Source organism: Electrophorus electricus, chromosome 5 (assembly GCF_041902795.1).
Source record: "Electrophorus electricus isolate QZ-2024a chromosome 5, ASM4190279v1, whole genome shotgun sequence".
Lineage (NCBI taxonomy): Eukaryota > Metazoa > Chordata > Actinopteri > Gymnotiformes > Gymnotidae > Electrophorus > Electrophorus electricus.
Genome location: NC_137501.1, coordinates 5,339,944 through 5,355,004, shown reverse-complemented (window position 1 = coordinate 5,355,004; position 15,061 = coordinate 5,339,944).

The following is a 15,061-nucleotide window of genomic DNA, read 5'->3' as shown; positions in this document are numbered from 1 at the left end:
TCATTTGCAGCCACATGTGTGCATTTTCACTTTAGTAAGAAAGCATCCGTTTGAGGGGCCTGTGTGTAGTAATCTGTCTGGAGGTGAAATTAGTTAAACGCAGCCTCATCCATCATTGACTGACCCTGTATCGATCCACTATGGCCCCTCTCTTTTAAACTGCATCATATTATGGGAAAAGTGAGAGTAAGAATGTCTCACCATAGAGTGACCACCATTTTCTCACCCTGTCAGGGCCTTAAGCAGCACACAGAGTTATAAAAGGTAGATGTAAAGCTGTTGAAACAGTAATTATTATGTCAGCTTACAGCACATAACAGACAGCAGATACAATATAGTTGACCACTAATGTTTAAAATATAACAGCGGTGCTATGGGAAAGGAAAGCCATTTATATCAGGCAAGCATTTATAATTTACAGTGTCCTTCAGTGTCCTATCTTAGAGTCTGGATTTCTTAATTATTAATTGCAAGTGAATTTTATTTTATTGCTCAGGATACTGCCCACTGACTGTTAAACTCTCAAAAATAGAGAGTGAACTTTAGAAACTGTTTGGTTTGCTGTATCGCTCTGTTATGAGTAGCGTTGTCTAGCCCTCACACAACTTTCTGCAATGATGAGCATTGTCGTCCACACGGGAGGGCTGTTGTGAAAGCCAGCTCAGTGTGTTTTTTATTTTTTTTTACTTCCCTACGACTAAAATCAATCCCGCAGAGAGGCACCTCACCACTCACATTAGTATTGATTCAGTTTAGGGCCTCAGGATGGGACAACAGCCTGGAAGAGGTGCATAGTGAGGACTCCCAGAAAGCTGTGCATGTCTCGACAGGCTTTATTTAGTTAAAAATTGCATTCAATGTAAATAGTTGTAAAGCCAGGTTGGTCAGATGCAGCACTGCATGGGCCCAGTGCTGTTGCTTCGTGTTGGCTGGGACACTCTCCAGAGTTACAGGACCACACATGGGAGGAGCCCACTTACTTACACCTCAGTCTCTCTGGTACGGTGTGCTAATAGAGACTGTTGTCCTGGACATCCTAGGCCCTTTACACACCACCAACTCCCCCACTGTGTCCTCGTGGCCATGGACTGTTTCACTAAGTGGCCCGAGATGTGCAGGCCCAGACCAAGGAATAGCCATGAAGGCATGACTTCGACCGGGCACTCATATCTGAGGTCTGCAACCAGCTTGGCATCTGAGAGAGTCAGGCTACGCCACTCCATCCATCCAACGACAAGCTTGTGGAGTGTTTCAGCTGGACGCTCACCACTTAGCTCAACACTGTCTCCGCACAACATCAGTGTGAGTGGGACAGCTACCGATCCCTTATCCTGCTGCAGTGCCACTCTGAGGTGCAGGCATCAACCAGCATGCCAGGAATAGCCACGGCAACACCATCACCATTGTATCATGTCTGGGCAGAGACACTGGTCTGCTGTGCTCCACAGGGACTGGCTTGCCCTGTACCAGTACCATGACAGAGAGAGAGTGAGACACTGCTCACACTACAGCCTCTCCGCACACAAAGTGAACATAAGCAATGGTCCAGAAAAGGAGAGAACCACAGGAGAGGACTCTCAGAATGCCAGACGCCTCTCCACTGGTTTTATGTAGTGAAAACTACATAAACTAAAACCTTTTTAGTTTACATAGCCTGCTAGAGACCTTAACCTTGCGTTGTCTGTTATGTTACCCCCATTCCCACTTTCCTTACTAGTTAAGTTCCTGTTCTCATGAGCTGGATTGGCATTCTCTGGTTCGGTTTCTGCACCAACACTACTTTAGAGATGCAATCTGCTCACTATCATTGTATACGGTCCAGTTAGGGTTAAGGTGGATATACACAGTGATTTTAGCCCATTTTTAAGCCTGATTTAATAGTCATGACTGAAATATAGAATGAGGCTCAATTTCAGCTTCATCAGCTATGGTCTGAAGCCCCAAGTGAGAGGAACACAATGTCTGTTTAACTACCCAAACTAGCCGTGATTTGTCACCCAAGCTTAAGGTTTCTGAAATTGCACAGTTGGCTTTAGGGTTTGTTGATTTGCACAAATGCACGCGTGTGTGTGTGTGGGGGGTCCAATCTGTTTGACAATAAAAGTGCATATGTTATAGCAGAACACACTGAGCAATCAAACATTAATTAAACACACACACACGATGGAAAATGCCTGGCTAAAACATTTATGTCCCACTGTCTAGCTACTGTGTTTCTGCAGTTATAGTACTAGTAAAAAGGTATAATCACAATAAGATAATATCAGAATTCCATTTGAAATGAAAAACAGAACTATTACCGTGTCACATTTAACATTTAGTCATGAGATGAAACTTTAAATAATAACCACTCTTTTTGTGCAAGTGATGTTTTTTTTGTCTTCACTGGGACACAGGGAGGTGCTATGAATGATTCATCCCGCCGTGCTGGGGAGATTCAGCTGATTCACTGAGCCGCTCTTGTCGACGGCTGTGCTGTAGTGTAACAGCTGGACAGTCAAGGCCGTGTTTAGCGGGTGATAATGACTTAGAAGCGGGCAGTGAGCGAGAGCCCGACATGAAGCCAAAGCCTTCTGAGGTGGTAAGTGTTGGAGGAGCAGGGTTTGTTCTGCAGACCACCTTTGACCGGCCACCTCAGCGGCGTTCACAAAGCCCACAGATCTGCTCCTTTAGAAGTCACAGCTGTCTAGACTGTCTGTCTAGACGGCCTTAATGAAAAGGTGAGTCATCTTTTCTCTTGAGGTGTGATGAAACCTGAGAATACAAAAAGTTTATAATAAGCCTCACCATATCTCAGTATTTCTACAAATTGAAATATGAAAGCTGAAAGGACAGCATTTCTCAGTATCGTCTGTCTCAAATTCCTCCAATACCTCTGAAGTGCACATTACAGTATTTTTGCTGCTCTAACACACTCATTTGAACTCTTCTGAGGGCTTTTTAATTAGCTGATGAGTTGAGAGAGTTGGGGTGGAACAGGGCAAACACTGTATACTGCAGGGCTACTCACAACTGGGAGCCACTGCTCTGATTTCTATTACATCAGTAATTACCACACATTATTCAAGTAAACAGGAGGCCCATTACATTTTTTAAATATTTTTTAAAATCAGCTTTATTTTATTTAAAATGCACCAACAATGCTAGGCGTTAGAGCAAACCTAATGAGTGATTAAATTATAGCACTCCAAGCCCCCAAAGACATGTAGCTGTCAAACAAAAGTAAAAAAAAATAAAAAATATTTATTGTGAATTCATTTCCTCAAAAATGGAAAAGATTTTGCAGCTCTTGTGTAAATGAGTGGATGACGGATTCTAGTGCACCACACAGGGAAACACCCCAATTAACCTTCAGGGGTGCGAAGATCAGGGGCAGTGAGAGGACAGCAGACTCCCGTGTGACATCACTGCTGGAGGATGCCGATAGTGAGGCGTGTGTGACATCACTGCTGGAGGATGCCGATAGTGAGGCGTGTGTGACGTCACTGCTGGAGGATGCCGATAGTGAGGCGTGTGTGACGTCACTGCTGGAGGATGCCGATAGTGAGGCGTGTGTGACGTCACTGCTGGAGGATGCCGATAGTGAGGCGTGTGTGACGTCACTGCTGGAGGATGCCGATAGTGAGGCGTGTGTGACGTCACTGCTGGAGGATGCCGATAGTGAGGCGTGTGTGACGTCACTGCTGGAGGATGCCGATAGTGAGGCGTGTGTGACGTCACTGCTGGAGGATGCCGATAGTGAGGCGTGTGTGACGTCACTGCTGGAGGATGCCGATAGTGAGGCGTGTGTGACGTCACTGCTGGAGGATGCCGATAGTGAGGCGTGTGGTGTTGACCTCATCACTGCTGCAGACACGCAGTTAAGATAAGCAAATGAAAAAGTTGGTACAGACATTCAAATAAAAAAACTTTAGATACCTGCTCTCAAAGATAAAAATGGCTTCCAAACCTAAAAGCAGCTATTTTTTTTATTTAAGAGAGGATGAAAGAGAAGCACAAAGACAAAGTTAACCATAATCCTGAAAGGAAAGGGCTCAGGAGAGCAGACCAGGGCTAAGTCCTGAACCTCCGCTGTGCTCCACGAGAGAAAACGAGTCCGCATGGAGCACAACCTAGGCAGCTGAGCCCCTGCCAGAGCGCGGGGGCCATAAAGTCCAATCGTTTGATTTTGTCTCCTGCCAGAACATGGGACCCAAACAACTGCATGCTATCCAAATGCGTCATGCTAAGTGCCTGTATATACCGAGATCTGTATGTCCATGTATATACAGTCCTTCCACAAACGTGTCCTTTACGTGAAGCAAAAATACTGTGGCAGGGGAGGAGGTGCCAGTGAGGGAGGCTCACGCCCCACGTGGAAGAGGGAGGTGACCTTCTTCCTGTTCAAGGGAAGCAGAGATGAGAGATTCAGACAAATGAGACACCAGAGAGCAAGAGAGAAAAAAAGAGAGTGAGAGGAGGGAGAGCATGTGGGAACAGGAGATGATGGGAGAGACAGAGAGAGAGAGAGAGAGAGAGAGAGAGAGAGAGAGAGAGAAAGGGGGACGTACAGAAGAGACAGAGTGTGGTAAAGGTCATCCCAGCTTCTCAACACCTTGTGACCAGTCTGTGGGATGGAGGATTGGGCTTTACAGACAGATAGAGAAAGAGAGAGAGTGTGTAAGGAGAGAGGGGGCGAGGGAGGGAGCCTGAGAAAGAAAGAGACATAAGAGACTTAATTGCTGTGAAAAGAGGTGCCTCTCCCAGGAATAAATAAGACCGAGACTTCCAAAGCTGTTCAGCACTGCCGTTCCAGTTAAATGACCAGTACTGAGACAGAAGCTCCGATTGTGATTATCCTTCACCACCTGTGTTGATTGTCTCTTCTTTTTTCTCCCACACAACGATGTTTCCCCAGAGGGGGCTCTGCTTTGGTACTGCCCCAGCCCCTGAGGCCTGCCCACGGCTGTGCTTCAGATGGCTGCTACGTGTGTGGACTGCCTCGCTTGCGTGTTAGGTTAACTATATCAAATGACTTTGGAAAGATGGTTGCGTTTGCGCCATTGACTGTGCGCAGCGCTCAGTTTAATTGGCTCAAGGTGTATTGAGCGGTCTTGTCTGCGGTCGATGCCCCAAGTCACTGTCAGAGGCTGGGCTCATGCTCGAAATCCATAGCCCTCCCTCAGGGGTCAAACACAAGGCTTCTTTTCATATGAGAGAGACATGAAGAACAAAACAGTGCATGGACACACATAAATACACATGTGCGTGCACGCACACATACGCACAGACACACACACACACACACACATTTACACCACTATGGATCAAGTTGTTAACTTGCTATCTGAAATAGCCCCTTTGAGAATTGATGAGGAGCATCTGTCACTGGGGTTGGTTTATTGCCTACATTTTCCTTTGTATGAGACAGTGCATGAGATTTCCCCTGTTCACTGGTGTTTTGTATCTCTTGAAGGAATGGTAATAACATCTTTGGATCTCGTCCTCATACACTGATGGTGTGGTTAGCGCTAGTCTTGTAATTACCTTTTTCCTTTTATACCCTCTGGACATGAAGTGCTACCTGTTCATATACTTCCACACCTACTTTCAGTTAAACCTATTTCCAGCATGCTCTAAAAAACACGCTGGTCTCCAGTCTGCACTTAATATGCACTTAATGCCAGGTCTCTGCATTATCAACACCATGTTTTAGGAACACGGTCTGGACAAGCCAGGAGCAGCTCATTTGGGTCTCTGCGGCTGACCCAAAAACCGAATTTTAAAGCCTTCAAGCAAAAGTGGCCAAGCCTGCTAGTAGTGCCTGACACTTGGCTGCCTCTCAAAGCCATGGGTGCACTCTCACAGTGGGCAGCCTGGGCTACGTGGCCATGACTACCGTGGGTTCACAGGTCGGTCAGCATCTGGTCAGTTGTGACATTAATAATAATCGATGTAGTTGTTTTTTTGCCCTCTACCACCACACCTTGCTATTTCCTTCTGGAAACAAAAACAAAATGCATGAGCATACATGTTATCCTGATCCATTCTTATTAAAAGATGACGATAAACTGAAAAATATTTGTTTATATCAAAATCCAACATCTTAAAAAAAGCCACAACAACACGAATGAATTTGGAATTAAATCTGACCTCATTCATCAAGCTTGGAAATGTTGATGAGACCTGCAGTCCTCATTACACATTATGTGGGCTAAACACGCTGTTACAGCAGCCATGCCTTTATTTAGAACAAACCTTGGTCACTCTGGTCCATCTGGAGTTTTCGGTCCCCTTAAGAAATGAACAAGTGCCTGAATGGATTTTAACATCACACACTTCGTGCTGGAATTAGAAGCAATCATGTGGGGGCCACTGAGGTCAATCCCTCTGTCATGCACTCCTCTCCTCCTTCTCTCAGTCCATTTATCTCCCTCCATTTTCTCTAATATTCCATCAGCAAATTTTTTTTAAAAAGAAGAAAAGATTAAAATGTATGTTCAGAATGTTAAGCAAAGAATGATTGAGTTAGGGGGAAAAAATGAGAAATATATATATATATATATATATATAAAACCTGAGAATTATATTTGAAAAACACTGCTTGATTGCTTGATAAAACCACTGAGAAATTCCATGGTATTAAATTAACCGGTGGGTGGGCAACTCCCAGAAGGCTTTGTGGGACATAAGAGGCAGTTGTGTAGTTTCTCTTTTTGTCATTAAGTTCACAATGGAGTATGTTTACACTAGATTATGAGGCGGACTTGCAACATATCATTACTAAAATAGGATATCATATGACAGAGCACAGAAGCAGCATGTATAAGTACAGCTATGGTCTTGTCTCTTCGATTTTTTCAAAAGAGAAATTTCCCATAACTTTTACCTCTATATGAACCTGTTTATTTTATTTCTTGTGTTTTATGACACACTGTTTTTGAATGGTCCTTATTACTTGTTACGTCCTGCCTGGTATCCAGACAGCCCTCACATGACACAAACGCCAATCACAGCACTCAGCCGGTCCCCTGATCCCAATCACTCACTCATTGAATTATCACTCACACCTGTTCCTCATTCATTTGTCTGCCTATTTAAACCCCACAGGCGGCTGTGTCCAGTGATTTGCAATAAAGGCCCCTTGTGTCAGTAGAGTCCTTGCAAAGCCTGTTTTCGCTTTTGTTGTTTTACGTGTGTGTTCTTAGTTCACTATGTCACACTACTTTCATGCTTAATTCAAAACTAAAGGTGGTCAGGAATTTGAGCAAAAAATATCACTGAAATCAGTCCTGTGTGTTAGAGTGCAGTTTCAATTGCTGACTCTATATGAATGTTTTAGTTAGTCAAGCCAGCCAAACAGTACAATTCTGAAGTGATTTGTTCTTTCCTCGAGCTGGTGAAATGTGATTGAGCCAAATCCTAGGTCGTTTCAAATGGGCTATGCGCTAAAGGCATCCAGCTAAGTATCATGACAGCTGAAGGTGAGCCCTGTTTGCTTATCAGAGCCTGTTTCAAACAGCACACGGTTTCTTTAATTTAAATACCAGCGATAGAGCTCCAGTACATAACCAGGGGCCCTCTTGAAGGTCACCGCACGCAGTCTCATGACCAAGCAATGACCTAGGGCCCTCTGAGGTCCTAAGCCACAGGGGCATGACGCAGTGTCTGGGGGAGTCGTCTGTCTTCTGTATCTTTCTGTTTTTGCAAGGTGCACATAAGCTATTGGCTCACATGCGCACACACAGACAGGCTCAGTAATGGACCGTGGCTATTATTTTAAGGCTGCGTACCCAAAATGTATAGTGAACTTTATTGAACATAATAGCATTCAGTTTGCTATGACAGCAGACGATGCCAATTCAGAATCCTCACACACAAAAACCATCTACTTCTATGTAAGAACATAGGGACATTAATGATCATTTAATGAGTTTCTGGCAAGCCATCAAAACCAACTTTACTGAACACCGTAATGCGCAGACCATAATGTATACCATAGCAATAGTGCAGCTGTAATACGTCTTACAGCTAATAATGCCCTATTAGGCTGCTGCTAATATCTACCCACATTGCATGTAGCATGGTTTAAAATAGGAGGCTGCAAATGTGACCACGACTTTTTAATCTGAATTGAAATCTGTTGACAGGGGCCAACTATCAGGGAATAATACTGTAATACTCTCTCTCTCCAGATGGATAGGGCTATCTTTTACCACACACACACACACACACACACACACACACACACACACACACACACAGTGAGAGAAGGACAGGTGGCCCAGGAGCCAAGTTGTCCAACCTGCTATATCATCTGCAGGGATTTACTATAGTCAGACTCATAATTTAAATATTTAACAGGTAGAAGAGTATTCATTGAACCATAGTAAAAAGATCTCAGTGGCCTGCTGTTCTTCAGTTTAGCACTGTTCTTCGATTTAGCCCTTTGCCTTAGATAAGCATTACATAAGCAATTCATTTTACAGAGAATAAAGTCAAAGTTTGTTCAGACATCTTGTAATATAATTTAATTGCCATTATATATTAATGAACTGTATATTATGTATAATAATTTGACATTATGGTGAAATATTTCCTCATTATCATATTTCCTCACCATCATAAAAATGGGTATATCGACAAGGAAGGTCAAATAACATGTACTATATACATGTAGTATGTACTATGACCCCAAATTTATGCTAATATATACTTTTTAAATCTTATTTCTGCGTGCCATTGTCCAAACTGTTACATCATGCAGATGACAGGTTTCAGGCTTTCAGAAGCACAGCAATGACAAGAAATTATGCAGAGACCCCGACAAGGTTGTATTGTATTATACTGTGTTATGTTCAGTTTATATTTAGTTTTAGCATACATTTATTGCATTATGCATTTATATGACCTTTCACTTCCTGTGACATTACTGGCATCCGCAAAGAATAGCAGTTCATAAAGCAAATGCCTGTAACCCTGCCATGTCTTCAGAGCTGTGTATTTCCAAATGACAGAGGAAAGCAAGTGTAGCCCAGTGCTCATCTGAGTATGCGTTATGCTTTATAGACCCATTCTATAAAGGCGGTTTAATTATTGCTCACTCTAACAGTCATACCGGTGGTGACATTTAATGGTGTCTAACCCCCTGTAGTGTGTGGAGAGGGATTACGCCCTGGTAAAAGAGACCTGTCGAGAGAGCGGTGATTAAGTTCCAGCACTCCATTGATCTTCTTCCCTCTCCTCCTCCTCTTCCTCCCCTCTAAATAAATTATGCGGATCCACTGGGCTCCTCTTAATTGGAGTTTCCTCGTGAGCACGGTGGCGTCGGCGGCTGTGGGCTGACCTTTGTTGGCCCGTGTACGTCTGCAAGCAGGCCTGGCCACTCCCACTAATCCCCACCGCTCCCCGACACACCCCCACCAAAGTCCTTCACACAGACAGCCAGCAGTCAGGACGGGAGCCTCGGTGCAGGGCCGTGAGCTCACACTTTAACTGCCGATGAAAGAGCTGGCAGGGCAGGATCTAGTGTGGGATGTGGAAAGTGACTTCAGACAACTGACACGGGTGTACAGGTGTGTATACAGAGTCGAGACGTAAGGGAGTCCATCGCTGTCTCGGGTTGCCTGCCGTAGGTGTCTTATCCTTCCTTGTTCTTTCTAGATTCCTTATCAGTTCGTCTGCATCCATCTGATCTGATTATTGTAGAGTAGAACCAGCCACTATTCTCCGTGGTGACTCAGTCCAAAGCACTTCTTGCTCCCCATTCCACAGACTGAGTACTTGTCCTTAGGGAGAGACCCTGGCCCTCCTTCAGAGATAAGTGAAGGAAGACTTCAAAACTGAGAGCACTTACACTCGCCAATCACTTTCTAGCCCATCCATAAATGCTGGGTTTCCAATCACAGCACCACTGCTGGCCGGATGCTGCGGTGGCAAACCACTCTTGTTGCAGTAGCGATACTTATATAATGGTGGCAAGGTGGTGGTTTCAGTACATCAGTCTCACTGGTGTTTTTACACATAGTGGTCTATGGCGACTTGTGTTCAGTGGTTCGCCCCTTAAAAATATCCGAGCAGCAGTGGTCCTGTGATAAGAAAGTGACCAAGAGCTGGCCGATGCCCATGGCAAACCCATGGTAGTAAATGGGCAATAATAAATTCTAATAGATCAATGATTCTATTATGATGGGTGGTGACCCCCCTCCCCCCCCCAAGAAAAAAGACCTTTAATAAGATTGAGAATTTGACACAGGCAGTCAGCAGTCAGGAAAGAACCACTCAGTGTAGGGCTGTGTACTCACACTGTAACAGCCATAGAAAGAGCTGGCAGGGCAGAAACTGAATCGAATTCTGGCGTAGGAGTGGAAATTGACCTCAAACAACTGATGCAGATTCCTATTTAGGTCTGCATACAGTTGAGACGTAAGTGAGTCCATCGCTGTCTCGGTTTGCTTGCTGTAAGATACGCTTTTGTTTTTCTTATCAGTTCCTCTGCATCCATCTAATCTGTTTATTGTAGAGTAGAAATAGCCATTATGTCCTGTACATTTACAATGTGCTTCTAATGAATCAATGTTTCTAATAAGATGGGTGGTGAGTGCACACAGCAGGCTGATTATTTGCTAACCCAGCCATTTCAACATATATGGAAATGGGATATGTTACAATATGTCAATATGAGCCAACATTTATATATTATTTTTATTGTATTATATTTTTTGCATGAGCATACTTTTCATTGACCATACTGAACACTCTACCACAGTGAACAAAGATGGAGTGCTCCATAAAAACAGTGTACAACAGATATTCAAACTGTGTTGTATGTGTATTGAAGCCGTGCCCACCTGCACTCCAGCAGGCTTTCAAACAGTCAGTGGAGTTACACTGGTTATACTGACCTATGGGAACAAACTGAGTTATAATGAACTATGGGAACAGAGTTGCACTGGCTATACTGACCTATGGGAACACACTGAGTTATAATGAACTATGGGAACAGAGTTGCACTGGTTATACTGACCTATGGGAACACACTGTTATAATGAACTATGGAAACAGAGTTGCACTGGCTATACTGACCTATGGGAACACACTGAGTTATAATGAACTATAGGAACAGAGTTGCACTGGTTATACTGACCTATGGGAAGAAAAAGGTCCAATTGCTTCCTGAGATGTGTCCTTTAAAATGAAACCTAACATGGTGCTGAAATAGTGATGAAGACATATGCTTTTTAAGTGTATTCATCTCATATAATTAAAAATCCATCTTTTAATCAAGTACATTTACATGTACTAAACACATGGAACCATGTGACCAGGGTAGTCTTAGCTATGATGAACCCTGACTCGCCATTGGGCTGAGACTGAAATTTATGGCTGTGGTCTAAATGACGGGCATGGCTGTCACGCCTGCTTTCATAACATCCTTTTCTGCCTACTTAGGGTCAAATGGAAGGTGTCTTAATGGACAGTTTAAAGGGGCTACTCTCCACCAAGCCTGTCAACCTTTCTACTGCACTATACACAGTGAAGTTACACCTACTGGACAGCAAGGAGGGTCTTAACTCTACAAACTGTTTATTTTCCTTGAACCTTTCACACCAAGTTTCATGCCTGTTCAAGTTTGGATACAAATTGCATGGCCAAGGTGCATTTAAACAAGAATGGTCAATGTAGTACAATGGGTTTTTGACCTGACTTTGGCTTATATAAGAGTCCAGCCCTACCACTGTGCCATAAAAAACAGAATGACGCCAATGGCTGTGATATGTCACATGGCGTAAAGTGACGCAGATTATGCTCCGGCCTTGATTAAAATGCCCTGGGGGGACTTGCCACTGAAAATCCTTTGGAAACCAGCCTTAATCTGGTTTGTCATTCTGTGTTCCATACATGTACTTTTAATTAGTGCACTGCTGATATGCCGCTGCACAAATATGATCAAGCTTTGAGCATCACTCATCTTGCATATGTAGGCCTATAAACTGTAATCTGTTTAGAATATTATCAATTCAGCATTGCAATATTAACAACAATGAAACAAATACAGAAAGAAAGAAAGACAGACAGACAGAGAGACAGACAGACAGACAGAATGAAAGAAAGAAAGAGCACAGCCCTTATTGCACAAGCTTTCTAAGAGTTGCAGCAGTACAATGTTGGAGGCACATCAGCTCTATGGGATGTTCTTCTGTTCTCTGTTCTCTGTTTGTTTTTTCTTAGATGCAGTCATAAAATACTTCAGCCTTGCCATGTGAATTTACAGCAAATTCTTATGCAAAGCTAGGAACAAGACGGACTAAAGGGGAGAGACAGAGAGCAAGAGAGGTCAACAGAAAGAGAGAGAGAGAGACTTAGAAACTTATGAGTCCCCCCTACATATGCATGCATATATGACTTGCCCCACACACTAAGAGGCTTTAGGCTGTGCAGAGAAAGAGGGTGAACATCAAGGAAATGAAATGGGTTATGCAACTATTAATGATTACAGTACATGCCCAAGAGCTGTCAAAATGAGATCTAAAACAGAATGCTGCATCTGCAAATAGCCTCTCAGCATAGTGGTGCAATCTTTCCTATAACCTTCCCTATCTTCATGGCTACTGTTCATCTAGTACACTGACTGTGGTTTCATGCCCGAGTGAACTGCTGCTGTGACCTCACTGTTCCTGATGAGCGACCACATGACCATACCAACTATGCTGTGCAAAACACTATAATGGCATCTGTCTTTTTCTCTGATTTTGGTGGACATCAGAGTCTGGGTAAGCGTGAGATGTAATTTTACTCCTCATGGCTATGGCACTTCAGAGAGACACTACATTACCATTTGAAGAGCAGTATAATAAGTCAGTAAAACTAGCCTATGTGCTCACCATGTACTTTATTAGAAATGCTAACCTTGTGCCTATGCTCAGTGGCCACTTTAATAGGTGCATCTATCTGATAGGTGCATTTTATGGGGGTACAATTACAGACTGGACTCCATTTCTGCCCCTGCAGAATTTGGCAGCCACCCTCAATCCCATTCAGCACTGGTTCATTTCTGACCACAGGATCCCTGCTGAACAGGACATTATTTGTGTGGCTGACCATACTTAACGAAGCAGTGACACTAACATCACAGTGGCCTGATAAGGGGCTCACAAGGCATACAAAGCCCAGACAGCGGTTTTTACAGATGCCATGTCACTGCCGAGTGGGAGTGGTCCAGCACCTACGAATCTCCAGCCAACAGCAGTTTGCTATGAAACTGACAAGAGACTGAAGGTCAGCGAAACTATGAACAGATGAACAGAATTTTCTCCATGATTCTGTAAAGTACATGGGTGTAATGTTCATATTACTTACAACTGTCCTATAGGTTGCCATATATTTTATAGTCCAATGTAATCCACCTCTGTTGCCATCTGAAGTCAGCTGATCGACAGCACCAGAGTCCTGTACTGTGTGTTTGTGTTGTGTCGGTATTATGCTGTTGGCCTCCTTTATGACTGACCTGGTTTTGACCAAAAAATGTGTGTTAGTTGAATGTTTTTAGTATTTATTTATGCTGTGCATGCACTTGTAATGCTGTGAATACAGCATACGTTTCTCAGAAATTCTTCATCAGCTGTGCAGGGAGTGTGCTTCTGAAGTTCTTGCCCTGGAATCTTCCTCATGTTTTTATGTGAGGGAGTCTGAAAGTGCAGTGTAGTACTTCTTCTGTTCCTTGATGCTGTCGTTGCTGGGATCTATGGCAGCCACTCCTCCAACTTAGGGGTCACAAGCCCAATTGCTCCTATCACCACTGGGACAACCTTTGGTATTCCAATTTCTATTTCTTCTTTCAGTCCCAACATTTAATATTTCCATCACCTTGGACTGCCACATCTATTACCACTGCTGTTTTTTTGCATTGTATCTACTATCACAATGTCTGGTTGTTTTGTCACTGCTTTAGCTGTCTGCATCTGGAGGTCACATAGGATTTAGCCTGGTTATTCTCCACTAGATATATAAAAAGCCCATGTAATACATTACAGACACTACTGCAAACATGGCATATCTGTTGAGAAAAAAAGTGCTAAGTACTTAGAATAGACTGTAAAAAAGTGGCCAACACATAGGTATAGCTGTAGAGTTGGTGTACCTAAAACAACTAGCAGCTCAGTGAAATTTGATTTATCCATGTTCTGCGCTTAGGTTCGATTTATCCCAAACAGGAATCATCCACGACAGGAGTGAAGCCTTTATCCTTACATTCACTGAATTAGGGTCGCAAAGTGAAACAACCCAGGGTTGCGAAACCCAGGGTAGAACTCATATCCTCTGAGTCCAAAGTTAATGAATTGGTCGATAGAACTGGCTCAAGCAAGTTCAATTGGTGTGCTAGTTTTCTGGATAATCACTTTTACAGGGAAAACACAGCATAAGGATTTTGAAAGGAGTGAAAAATACTTTGTAAAATAATTCATTATTCCAAAACAACCATGTTCAAATATGACATAATTGAACATTGTGTATGGGATCCAAGAACTTGTTTTATGCACTGTGTTTGTAAATGTGCTTATAAATATCTCCAGATGTTATCTTACTTGTAGGACAGTAGCTGCCCCAAATCCAAGGTTTTCCCAATGAAAAGTCCTGAAAGTTTGTAATGACCTGATATCTGAGAAGAAGAAAAACAATAGCACCTCATGAAAGTTCAAGAGATTAAGGGTGAAGGAGGAAGGTTCCAAACGAACTAATTCCATTCTGAGACATGGCTTAATCATCTTAATCTGCTGTGAAGGGAATATTAGAAATTCAAATACTCTCCGCTGAGAAAGAGAGAAAGAGAGTGGGAGGATTGGGACAGAGAGAATTATGGAAATAAAGAAGCAATGACACTGGAGCAGTGCTGCTTGGGAATGTGTCCTCACTTATTCCCTGTCCTGCCATAAACCTATAACGTAAATCTGATCCAAAAATAAACAAACCAATAAATCAATAAACAAACAAACAGAAACAGAAGCACCAGAAAGTAACATTTGCACACTTGTCATCCTGAGGTTTGAAAACAACCATGATGGAGACAACAATCTTTATCCCT